Source organism: Pseudonaja textilis, chromosome 1 (assembly GCF_049901715.1).
Source record: "Pseudonaja textilis isolate UNSWEBS1 chromosome 1, rPseTex1.2, whole genome shotgun sequence".
Taxonomy (NCBI): domain Eukaryota; kingdom Metazoa; phylum Chordata; class Lepidosauria; order Squamata; family Elapidae; genus Pseudonaja; species Pseudonaja textilis.
The window spans coordinates 55,005,823-55,018,111 of record NC_141990.1 but is presented as its reverse complement, the minus strand read 5'-3'; the positions used below and the strand labels follow the sequence as shown (position 1 = coordinate 55,018,111).

The 12,289-nt window shown below is 37.3% G+C and overlaps 1 protein-coding gene and 1 long non-coding RNA gene across 6 annotated transcripts in view; one reads left to right on the top strand and one right to left on the bottom strand.

The window, feature by feature from the left end:
* The window catches only part of LOC148127625 (uncharacterized), a 37,796-nt gene extending 35,221 nt beyond the window's left edge, over positions 1 to 2,575 (bottom strand). For both annotated transcript variants that reach the window (XR_015743903.1, XR_015743902.1), the window contains exon 1: positions 2,523 to 2,575. This is a non-coding gene — a long non-coding RNA (uncharacterized LOC148127625). The remainder of the gene's footprint in view (positions 1 to 2,522) is intronic.
* TOGARAM2 (TOG array regulator of axonemal microtubules 2) overlaps positions 1 to 12,289 on the top strand; it is a 91,218-nt gene that overhangs the window by 25,658 nt on the left and 53,271 nt on the right. The window contains exon 1 of one of the 4 annotated variants that reach the window (XM_087934857.1): positions 2,267 to 2,363. The exons of 1 other annotated variant lie outside the window; for it this stretch is intronic. The gene's annotated coding sequence lies outside the window, so the exon portion shown is untranslated. Of the gene's footprint in view, positions 1 to 2,266; positions 2,364 to 2,388; positions 2,586 to 7,872; positions 8,136 to 12,289 lie in introns of those variants that run through there. 2 more of the 4 variants (XM_087934842.1, XM_087934849.1) reach the window with 2 other exon arrangements.

Here is a 12,289-nt window from a genome sequence, read left to right as displayed (position 1 = left end):
GCAGCCTCCATTTTGTTGGTTAGATTTCTTTTTCTTCATTACATATGCAGAATGTATACAGTAGACATGTATCTTTAGAAACAGGTACAAGCAATTCTTGTTATTTGCAGATTCCATATTTGCGAATTCTCTTGTTCATTAAAATGGATTTGTTCCTGAAAGATCAATACCCATGGTGCTTTTTTGGTTATTTGTAGGCACAGAGAAAAGGAAAACATTTGAGTTGCCAGATGCATACATTGGCAGGTGGTTTTAAACTCACTAATTCAATATATGTGGCGATGTAATAACTACAACAAATAATGAGAACTGACTATGTCAGGAACAGGTTATTGATGGTTGCCTTATAACAATAGCAGCAACAAAAAAATATTTTCAACACAAAAGCAGTTGCTTAAAAATGCAGGTGCTTAGCAGCAACTGGTTCTGCTGGAAGACAGGAGGGAATTGGGCACAATCCATTTTAACTTTTCTCTGTTTCTCTTGCTTTAACTACAGTCCTGGGCACTGGGGGAATGTTGCAAGAATCTTCGTAGAGCCAGAATAGCTCAGATCAATGCAAGTTGTATTTTAAAGTGAAGTCAGCAGTGTTGCTATGCAAATATGTAAAACCATCAAGTTGCCTGGCCCTTTTTAAGGACCCATAGCAGAATACTATCAGTTGGAACTGGGAGTGGAGAGGCAGGATGAGAGAAGAATTCTCGCTATGACTTATTTGAATACAGAGCTACTATATGACATTACTTTCTCTTTGGTTGTTAGTTCTGATATATTTCTCCGAGTAGAATTAATCAGTCTAACAGCCAAACACTAATGACTGACTAGGAACTAATTTTGGAGAGGCCCAAATACCCAGATGTGTATTTGTGAAGGATAGTTACATTTTTTTCTCACATAATATATTTGTAAGGTATAAGCTTTAAAAATAAACAGCCAAATAAGGCTGGCTGGGATGATTTTTTTTAGGGGCAAATTCTAGAACAATGATGACATGATTGAAAAAGTTTTGTATCTCATGCCACAAAATGGAGAATCTTTAGTTTATGAGCCTATGTAGGGGAAAAAAAAACTTGCCATGATTAAAAACTTCAGAGGTTTTAGCTCAGCAGATTTTCAGGCCTTTTGTGCTGCCATGCAGTGGTGACTTTGATTTCTGTGGGTTGGTGAACGGGGGATGGATCACAAAAATGGTTTCCAAGATGTTAAACAACAGCTACATGATGGAAAAGAAAAAGGGCACACATATTGTTGGTTTATCAAAGTGAACCAGGAAAATAAGATGACACCAACAACAGTGCACAAAGACCTAGACTAGTTATGGGTTATCTGAAAAGAAATGGGTTTGGTCTTCCAAATCCATTCCATTCCCATTCAGAAATTACACTAGTCACAACCATAATTGTGTGGGACTCCAGTTACCAGAGTTTTTCCACAAAAAATACTATACAATACAATGTGCATTTTCAGTCATGGTACAATTTCAGAGGGAGATGAAATAATTAGGTACATTTAGTCCCCAGAAGAAATGACTGAGGGTCATATGATAGTAATCTTCAAATAGCAGAAGGATGTTGTCTCATAGAAGAAAGACTTATTATCCGAGAGGGCAGGACCAGAACCTATGGATTAAAATTACAAGTAAGTATGCTCAGGTTAGATGCAAGGAGAAGCTTTCTCACTGCATGAGCTCTCGGCCAGTGAAACAGACTGCCACATAAGGTAGGGAGGTCAGTTTTGCTAGAAGACTTCCAACAGAGCTTGGATAAATATCTACCAGAGATATACTGAACTAAGCAGGGGGCCAGCTTAGATAACTTCTACTACCTCTCCCAACTCCCTGATTCTAAATTTTTATGCAAAAGTGGTAAGCACTGGTTCAATGAGGCATAATCATCAATCTGTCATATTATCTACTTCACAGGATTATTTGTGAGATATGTGGCAAGAGAATTGCAAAACAATTTGTTCCCTCAGTAATATTTTAATCCAGTCAGTAATTGTTAACTAAAAGAAAGCATGAATGAGGAAAGGTGGCAATTTTGTCCCCTCAGTAAGCAAAAGGTCTCTCTCTCTCTCTCTCTCTCACACACACACACACACACACACACCCCTAGAGAATTGAATGCATCTTTGCAATGTACATTTGATCATGTTATTGGCTCCTGGAAGCAAAGGCTGAGCGCACACAATCCCCTTTCCTATTATTGTTGAGAGTTTTTCAGAATTATGGTGCTGCCAGGTCACTCCAGTGCTTATCATGCAAATCCCCAGGAGAGACAGGCCAGCAAAATCTCTTCCTCACGCCACCGGCATCTCAAGACTCCTTAGAAAACATGGTTGCTATGCAGCCTTGTTTGTTCACGGTAGGTGACACTGTTTGCTGCCCTGCATGTGTAACCTGCAAGTGCAAGCTTATTAGCCTAGTGCCAAAGAGGGTTGGCCTTGAAGAGATACCCACAACTTTTGAAAGCTACTGAGGAAGGACAAAATTATTAAGGGGAAAGGAAAGCACTTGTACCCACCTTCTGAGGCTCTGCCACACACAGCATATTTGTTCAGGATCCTGACATAAAAAACTAGAGCAGGTGAGTGACAAGAATTGACTTCACTGCTATTTAAGGGATCAGCCCTTTCCTCTAAGGCTGTTTACTCTGCCACAAGCACACAGCCTGTAGAACTTGTCATGCAGCCCCTAAGCTATTTGGCATTTATTTTTAAATTAAGGAAAAAATGCTGTTCCAGATCCAGTACTAGGCTACCCAGGTGGAGAGGCTATTCAAACCCTCCAAAGAGAGGAGAAGCTATTTCTGGAAAAACCGGAAAAAAAAGGCCACCCACAAGATCCTTATAAGGAGTACTGTAAGAATGTAATGCAGGACTGAAGCTGAGGAGGACATGACAAGTTCTTACTTCTGGTGGCTGAAAATTTGCAATGGCTCCTGTAAAAAAGAATGACAATATAGTAGATCATAGGGCAGAAAATAATCTCAGAATAATTTACCAGCCATCCAATAGTTTTATTTATTTTTTTGTAAATCGCATAAATGGTGAGGTGGAATTCTGGAGGGAAAAATCATCAGGTGGAAACATACATATATGGGCTTGTCTACTGTGGCTAAGGGTTATGGAAGCTGAAGTCCATAACCATCCTAAAACAGACTTACAACATCCAGGATTAGGGGCTTGCTCCAGTGGAACCTTCATTTAATATTCATAAGTTGTATTAGGCAGTGTTTGTTTGTTCTTGTCTTTATGTAATGAACAAATTTACCAACAGTGGATTAATATTGTGCACGATTTACTTTGGTATATTCAATAAATCAAATCTATTTAAATATGTCCAATTGCTTTCATCAAATATATGAAAAGTAGAAACCCCGGAACTCTCTAGAAAGCTAGTTCCTGAAGATACCTTGTGTTATGGATGATTTGTAGCATTTTTTCTGGTAAAGGGAAGAACATAGGAGTCTCCAGCCCATGGTACCAAAATTCCTAATAAAAAAGTAGATAATCTCAAATTCCTTTCTATTAGAATTCAAGCAATCTAAAATTTAAACAAACAAGGGTAATTTAAGTTATATTGCTTTGAACTATGAAGCTCTACCAAAAACCTCATAAGCTTCCTATTTTTGTTAGAGATTTGAATAATGTTTTGATGGCTGTGTTACTAAAATAATAATTTTGCAATTTCTGATAGTCCAACAACATGGATTAATGTTTTTCGTTTTTTACTGAGGAGTTTGAAAAACTTGGCTGAAATGCCATTCATCTGTTGTTTGTTGCACCTTGGCAATGTAAACGCACTTTGTTTTCTGCTTTCTTCAAATGATTCAAGTCTTTCTTATTGTGTCTAAACCTGGGAATGATTTCTCTGAATGTCTTTCTAATCCTACTATTCTTATATCCTTCGAGCTTTTTCTCAAAGTCTCTCGCTTTCCATACTTTACTGCACTATTTCGCAACTTTAAGACGTGAGGACTTCAAACGTCCAAAATTTCTCAGTCATATGGCTTTGCTGGGGATTCTTTGAATTGAATTCTTAAAGTTGTCAAAGTTGATAATCATGGACTTATTGTACCTGATGCCTTGAGGAATTCTAAGTGTATGAAGGAACTCCAGACTCTTCTACTTCCCATCTATCTCTACTTCCTGTGCTATTTCTCTCTCTTGAATTTTAAAGTCCAGGTTTCTTTGGAATTCCCTGTTGTGTCAGTGCTGCATAAGTATAATAAGTGACCTGAATGAAGACTGAAGTATTATTCTGTGCATCTTGCAGTCTCCCTAGTAAAGACTGTAAACCCAGGCCCTCTGTGGAGAAACTGATTTGACCCATAGATAGAGGCTGCAAGATCTGTGAGGCAATGCTTGTTCTTTCCTTCTGGACATTCTTATGAATTTTCTGGCCATTCTCCTGCCATTGACAAGAAAGCTCCAAGATTTTCAGCTCCTCATAGGGTATGAAGCAGACGCTCCCATGGCACATTATTAGAGATGTTTGCTGGTACTCTTTCTCCCTCTGGATTATTGCCTTGCTGCTTGCTACTACCACAGAGAAGATGTTCCTCAGCCCTGATGCTAGAAATTACTTGGGAAACTAGAGAGGGGAAAAGTCTCTTGTCCCCAAGTACAAAAAGCAAATAAGAAGCAGAAGTGGGCAAAAAAAGTAAAACAGCCCTAAGGTCTTCTTTTTGATGATAAGGGGGAGCAAGAAAATGTCTGAGCAATTTAAGATTGGCAAGCTTTTTAATCAACTAATCAATCTATCTTTCATGAATAGTGTGAGTCTGGTTAGCTGTTTCTCAGCAGTTGACCATTCTCTAATGGTCTCTTCTGGCTTTGCGAAATGTGTGAAAATCAGAAGTTATAGACCTGAGAGATGATCATTCTTGGTTCACTCAATAAGTGTGACATAGTCACACTCTTCCCTGATAAAAGTCCAACTAAAAACTTCTCAGGCAACCTTTTTTCTTTCTTGTACTCTAGTTAAACCAAAGTGGCAGATCTGTGCTTTAGAGTTTGGCTATACATATTTATTTTAGAGTTATTAGAACATAATCATGCAATAATTCTTCCAGGATGTCTGAATGGACTCTGTCCAGTCTTACTTCTGAATTGTAAAACAGAACTACTGATCCATAATTTTGATTCTTGTACTCCTTTGATCCAAAGCTGCATTATTACTTCTGTCCTCACATTTATAGACGAGAAGTTGGAATGGGTTTTCCCTGTCCTGGTTATGGAAATATAAACCAAAGTAAATAAATAAGATTTCTGATTCTTCATTATGTTAATCTAAATCTCTATGTTAAAAAACATTGAAAAAAGCTTGCTTTGGATGTCATTTGGATTAGTCCTAATATATGTATATTACTCAGTATGGGTTTCATTTGTTCATCTTCCTTGTAATGTAAAACATATCTATATATTCATCTAGCATAATATATTTGGCTTTTATTCATTAATAATGGGAGGAGCAGAGAACGATTCATCCTGCCTTCAGCTCCTACATAGACTGCTGTTATGTCCTTTTCCTCTGAATGCTTTTACCTGTTGGAACTTGACTTTCTTATAACATTAGAAACATACAATTTGCATTTGAGGAGAACCAAGGTCAATAGCCTGCTTCTATAGAATCATAGACTATTATTTTTCTGGAACACATACTGTTTCAAAACGCTCAACTGTTTCTTTCTGCCTCTTTCTTGACTGTTCTATCTCCTTATCTTTTCTTTTTACGTGTACACCTCATTCCCTCCCTTTAGGTTAAAAAAAAGTTTTACATGCCAATGTGTTATAGGTTAACCCTAAAGCAGTCCCTCTGCTTGGTAAATGTAATGGCTATATTGATTAGTATGGCTTGGCCAACATTCTGGCTAGTATTATGCTTGTTTAACATTTATTTTAGCAGCAGCATTACACAAGATAGGAGATGGTGCCTACTCATAGGACTTAACCAGTTGGAAAGGTATGCAATTTTATTTTAGTCCCCTTTTTTCTTATCTTTTCAGTGAGTTCACAGCTATTACAGACAGTTCATATCTGCAAAGCAAAATTAGTAGCCAGATGGTCTCTTTATCCATTCAGCAGCAAACAGATGTCTCCCTATTATTATCTTGGATTATAATCACTATGTCCAAAATCAAAATCTTATTCTCCTATGTACAATGCAAGAACATTCAGTATAAAATAATCAGGAGAGATTAAATGTTAAAATAAGAGATCTCGCCGCAGTTTTCATTGTTAGTGAAATATATTTTAGGTGAACTCTATCTAGCCCATTGCGGAAATTATTTAATGAACATGAATTTATGAGGCATAGAAAGTGAGGTTTCAGCTTGTGGAGTCATGCAGAAAGGAATAGGTAGGAAAGTAAAATCATGAAGGTAATGTACAAATGGCCCAATTTTTGCAATGAAAGGATAATTAGGTGGGAACTTGATTTTTGCCGTTCCTTCCGAGTCCACTCCTAGAGAGCCAACTGAAAACTTCTCAGAGAAGTGACATATTAAAATAATGCTGTAGTTCCTCAAGTAAATGGCGGGCTGAATGCCAGCAGGCCTATGCCTCAGCAATGATAGACAAAGTGATGAAATCAGGTTCAGAAGCTTTTTGTGCTGACCTTCATTGTGTAGCTTAGCTCAGAACAAAAAGTGTTTCACTCATGCAGATGTTGAAATGCAAAGCACAACGAGCTCACTGCTTCCAGTGTTTCAATGGTAAATTCAAATACTAAAATTTAGAATATGAAAGGTTTTCCAGCCAGACTTAAAATGTAAATATAGTAGAACCTCTGATCATGAACGCTTCTGACCAGGACCAAATCAGGTTCCAACCAAAAAATTCGCATTTTTTTTCGCAGCCAATTTCCCCTTCCATGCCATTTTTTTTTTTGTAAGCGCCAAATTTCCAAAATTAGATTTGGGTCATGACCAAATTGGGTTGCAACCAAAGTTATGGAATGAATTATGGTCATGACCAGAGGTTCTACTGTATTTCTTCACTTTTTATATTAATTGCCAAATCTCTCCCTTTTTCTCTACTCAAAATCTATAATTATTTTGCACTGGTTTTAATTGCTTTAGAATTGTTTGGCACCCAGGGTCACTTGGTTGAGATGGATGGCAATAGAAATTAAATAAAAAAATAAATAAAATGTAATATGTAACTAGCCTGCACTTGAGCTAGTTGCCTATTTACTGGTATGTCTGGCTCAGCTTTGAGGAACTATATTAAATACATATCCAATACAATGGGAGTGGCTTTAAAAAAAACAGAAAGTGAATAGAGAGACTTGATATTCAGCCTATGATGGGCCTGTATTTGTGGTGAACATACCTATATATCATTACTAAATACTGAAATAATAAGAAAGAATGTATGTGTTTGAACCAGTCTTCCTTCTCACGAAGAACAAACGCCCCAACTCATAGACAGATTTAATTTTGAAATGGGCAGTGAGAGGAAATGAAAGTTGTTCTCATCATGAGCGTCTTCATGACAAGATTCTGATCTAAAAGTCATTGAAATGAAAAGAAGCATGTCATTGATTGCACGGTCCCTACGAAGAATGAATGAGAATATACTCTCTGTCCTTGCCTCTTTGTTTAACTGTGAAAGCTTGTTACACAATCCATCATTAGTCACCTTTCAGAAATCCGTGTGTCTTGGCCACAACTCTAATGGAGACAGTAACAATATGTACTCTGAAAACATTGGGCAAGGTGTTTAAATAATTTGCAATGTCCTAAAGTTGCCGCTCCATAGACATGTCAAATTACAGTGAGAAGTGAGTGTTTGGATTCAAAACCACTCAACCTCTCCTCCCCTCCCTTATTCAAATTCATGCTTCTGCTTACAATCAGTCTCAACAATAGTTACTCTGTGATTAACTTGCTTTATGCAAGGTCTTATTGTAGCTACCCTTCTAAAGAATCATTTGCTCTGGGAGCTCTTGGAGAATTAAGAATATAAACAAGGTTACAGTTTCCTTTATGGGAAAGCTTTGAATAAGTAACATTACTGGATTCTACGGTACTTCAGTGCTACTATAAGTTTTTTCATATAATGGATTTTTGTGGCTGAGTTTGCATTTTTAATAATTCTATGCTTTTTTTTTTTTTTTTTTTGAAAGAATGGTAAGTCATGAAAACTCTAGCTGGGCATTTCAAAAGGTATTTACAAATTTACACAATTATCCACAATGTGAAAAGGGGGTTGTGCTGAGTAACTTTGCTTCCATTGTTGGTTGTGTGGTGCTTAGTCTCCCATTCAGCCTGTTCCTGGTAGCTTTGTATGCCACAAGGATTTTACCATCTAGAAGGTATTTATATTCCCTAAAATCTATTCTCCTATATTATAAATTCTTTTAAATAAGCTCTGGGCTATTTTGCTTCCAAAGAATGTCTCTTTTCCCTTTTCTCGGTGAGGGTCATCCAGGAATGTCTCTTTCTCTCTTTGTTTTCTTTTTCTCCAGGCTGAGCATACCATATATACTCATGAATAGATCAAGAATTATAAGGGCCAAAATATATCCTAAAAATTAGGTTTGCCGTATCAATGGATGGGCTTATCTGCAAGTATATATAGTAACCTTTTTCAAAAGTATCATTATACTGTATCCTGTACATACTTGTATATAAATACATCTGCAGATAAGCTGACCTGGAATTTTTAGCCAAAATACTACCAAAAGGGATTTAAAAAGATAGGGGAAATCAGGAGATTCAGGCAGTTCAAATGAGCATAAAGATTTATTGCAAGTTTAAGCTATCTACAATAATCTGACCAACTAATGGTCAAGAGAAATAAGCAGGAAATAAGAGCGGCATTCAATGTGGATGGACTTAGATCTTTTGCAGGCACATAGTGACTCATGAGTTATGATGCATTTGACCCTTCCCTCAGGCTCAACCTGATTATCTTCTATATCCAGTCCTCACCCTGGACATCTCCTTTTGTACTTAAAGGCCTTCTGTGCCACTTGGATCTTTACATTAACATTTAATCAATCAATCAATCAAAAAGCACAGGTGCTAGTTCTAGAATTACCTTAATTTTTGAGAATGTCACTGATCTCTAAAGAGCCTCATAACCTACTTTAAAGAATAAAAAAAGATGAGCCACTTACAAATAAATGATTTTCTTTGAAGTGTGACCATATCCTTAAGACTAAAGAAGAGATATGGGAACTTTGATTGTTTAGAAACTTTCCATTGCAGAAGTTTCCCTTATAAAATGTGCAGGTATTTTTTTTAGCATGAAACATTCAATTTGTCTTGGCATTTGACACTATCTTATTTAATCCTTCATATGATCAAATTTAGTGATTCACAGAGCAGAGTGCTAAAGAGAAAAAATCTTGCACAGAGAAGATGCCTAAGCAATGGCTGCCAGGTTATAGCATGATAAATGGAGAAATAAATTATATCCAAATTCATAGTTAATTGGCTGACTTCATGTTGAGGCATACATAGAAGCACTCTCAATATTTCATTTTTATTGGAAGAATGAATCAATACTTATTGTTCCATCCCAGGTTCCTATTCTATTGTCATGGTTTAAGCAAGCATGAAGCACTCAATTTGTCTTTCCAAATTTTGTCTTCACAAGCCAATCCCCTTGCAATGATTGATCAGGTTGATTTGTTGTGGAAATGTCTCTTTTTTTTTTTTTACTGTGGAATTAAGATACTTTTTATAATAATCATGCTTGTCCTTCATTGAAATATACATTACAGGCTCTTTCTATACTCTAATATCCAAAGAATTTAGTCTCTTTAAGCAAATGCTGCATGTGGACCACTTTCACGGGGGACATTTGGCATTTATTCTGAAATCATCAAATGTTATTTTTGCCATGTGATTGTTTTTGGGTTCCCCAGGGTTCTTCCACCCATCTATTTTCATGCCTTTTTAATAAAGTGGAAGAGTCATACAACTACAACTAAACATGAATTAATTTAAGTTGCATTCAAGTCAGTTCAATACTGATTTTGGATGATTCCTTGAGCATTTAAGGAGGTTTCTTTCCTGCCAATTACCAATTAGTTTGGTGGCAATTTTTAGTGGGTTCTTTTGTGTTAGGCATTTCATAACCCTAGTGCAAATCTGGGGCTCATATCAAGCAAACCTGTTATAGTAAATCTGACTTGGGAGAAAGAATGGAATAATAGTGTCATCTTGTCATGAAACAATCACTTTCTTGCTGCTCTTACTTATTCTTAAAGAAAGCATGATTTATATCTGGGTCATTAGATAGAGTGAATTGGTTGCTTTAAGTGAAAGACGCTGGAGAATGGTGGCAATAGCCCCCAGATAGCAACCTCATTTTGAGGGCAGAATCATATATTTTTCAGGCACTTTGACTAATATTCGCCAAGCTATTTTTCTGCCCTCAGTTGCAAAAGGGTGTTTTTTCCAGACAAGACTCAGTAATAAAATTCAACTACTTATCTGTAGGATGAATGGAAAAGAGTATCTTCTTGTTTGCTTCAGACAGAAAAATGTATTGGAGCAGTCTTGATGTGTGCAATATTGTCTACTAATAAATTTTATGGGTCATGAATCATGGACCTTATCAACCTTTGCCTTACTACCCACTTTCAATTTGACAGACAAATATACCAATAAATCAGAGGAACACCCATGGAATCACTGTTCTCAGGACTCATAGCAGAGACCATAACTGAGCATGGAGAAACTGTAGCAGTCTCACACATACCATCAAAAGTATGGATCGATATGTTGAAACAACACCTTTACCATAATAAAATGGGAACGACTAAAGGTAAAGACACCTGAAACAAACAACATCATCTTCAAAGGAATATAATTCACAAGAGAAGAAGAAAACAATACATTGACCTTCCTGGGTATCTTTTATCAACAGAAGTAATGGCTGTTTAGTAAAGTTTAAAACCATCCACACTAGCCAAGTGCTCCACTACCAAAGTAACAGCCCAACTTCCCACATGAGAGGCTATCTAAGAATACTTTTTAGATCAGCATAAGCCGACAACAGCAACCCTAGACATCAGGAAAAGGAAATAGATTGGAAGATTGGAATAGTTTGGAAGATGTTGTAGAAACCTCTACAACAAAATGGATCGTTCAACCCACTACACTACAACATGGTATGAAAAAGGATAGCCATAAAAAAACAGGAGTCATCTACTATCTACAGTATAAGGACTGTAATAGCCACTATGTAGGACAGATAGAAGACTAGAAGAGCACATCCATGAACATCAACTAGCAACAAAGAGACATCATGAAAACTCCTTAATTGCATAGTACAGGGACAGACTTCACCATGGTTTCAACTGAGCATCCTAAACCAAGATACATTTAAGTCCCAAATGCTAGAAAATTCCTGGAAGCCTGGCATTCATACAAAGAAGCCATCAACAGGCGCGCGGAGATAAATATATCCCATTCAAGTGAGACAATCAAAAAGCTAAAAAAGAAAACAAACTATTTCTTCATCAGCAATCAATACTCAGCTAAGCAGAGAGAAACATCCAGCACAGTGGTTGGAATGCAGTACTGCAGGCTACTTCTGCTGACTGCTGCCGCCAGCAGTTGGGCAATTTGATTCTCATGGCTCAGCCTTCAATCCTTCTGAGGTCAGTAAAATGAGGACCCAGATTGTTGGGGACAATATGCTGACTCTGAAAGCGACTTAGAGAGGATTGCAAAGCACTGTGAAGTGGTATATACATCTATGTTGTGGCTCCGGGCTTGGATTCAACTCCTGTGATTGATATGAGTTCAAATGAAGAGATTATGGCAGAACGATATGAGCCAGCCTGGCTTACTGATTGGACTGATAACCAGGATGAGGAGATGGACGTGACAAAGGACGATAGACCTGATGTATTAGAATTGTCAGGACCTTTGACCTCCTCTGGTTCCTTATCTGATCAACAGCCAGGAATGGCTGACAGGGAAGTTTTGAGAGAGTCTTCTAGTGGAGATGAGAACTTGGAAAATTTGTGGTTAAATGTAAAAAATAGAAAATGGTTGAAAAGGCAAAATCAGCTGGAGCGAATGAGAAGGGCAAGTCAGTAAATTAGCACGTTGCCTTAATGAGTATAAAAGGACACAGCTGGGCTGGTACATTTCGCCAGGAACAAAATAACTATTTGAGTGAAGACGTTATAGCAAAGAGCTCTGAGACTGAAGATTTATTGCCAGGACTGGTTTGCCGGACAGAGTAAAGATTTATGCTGTGGTTTCTGCCAGCCGTTATCTTGTAAGACTTCTTTCCGTTTGATTTAATTGTGAAACGG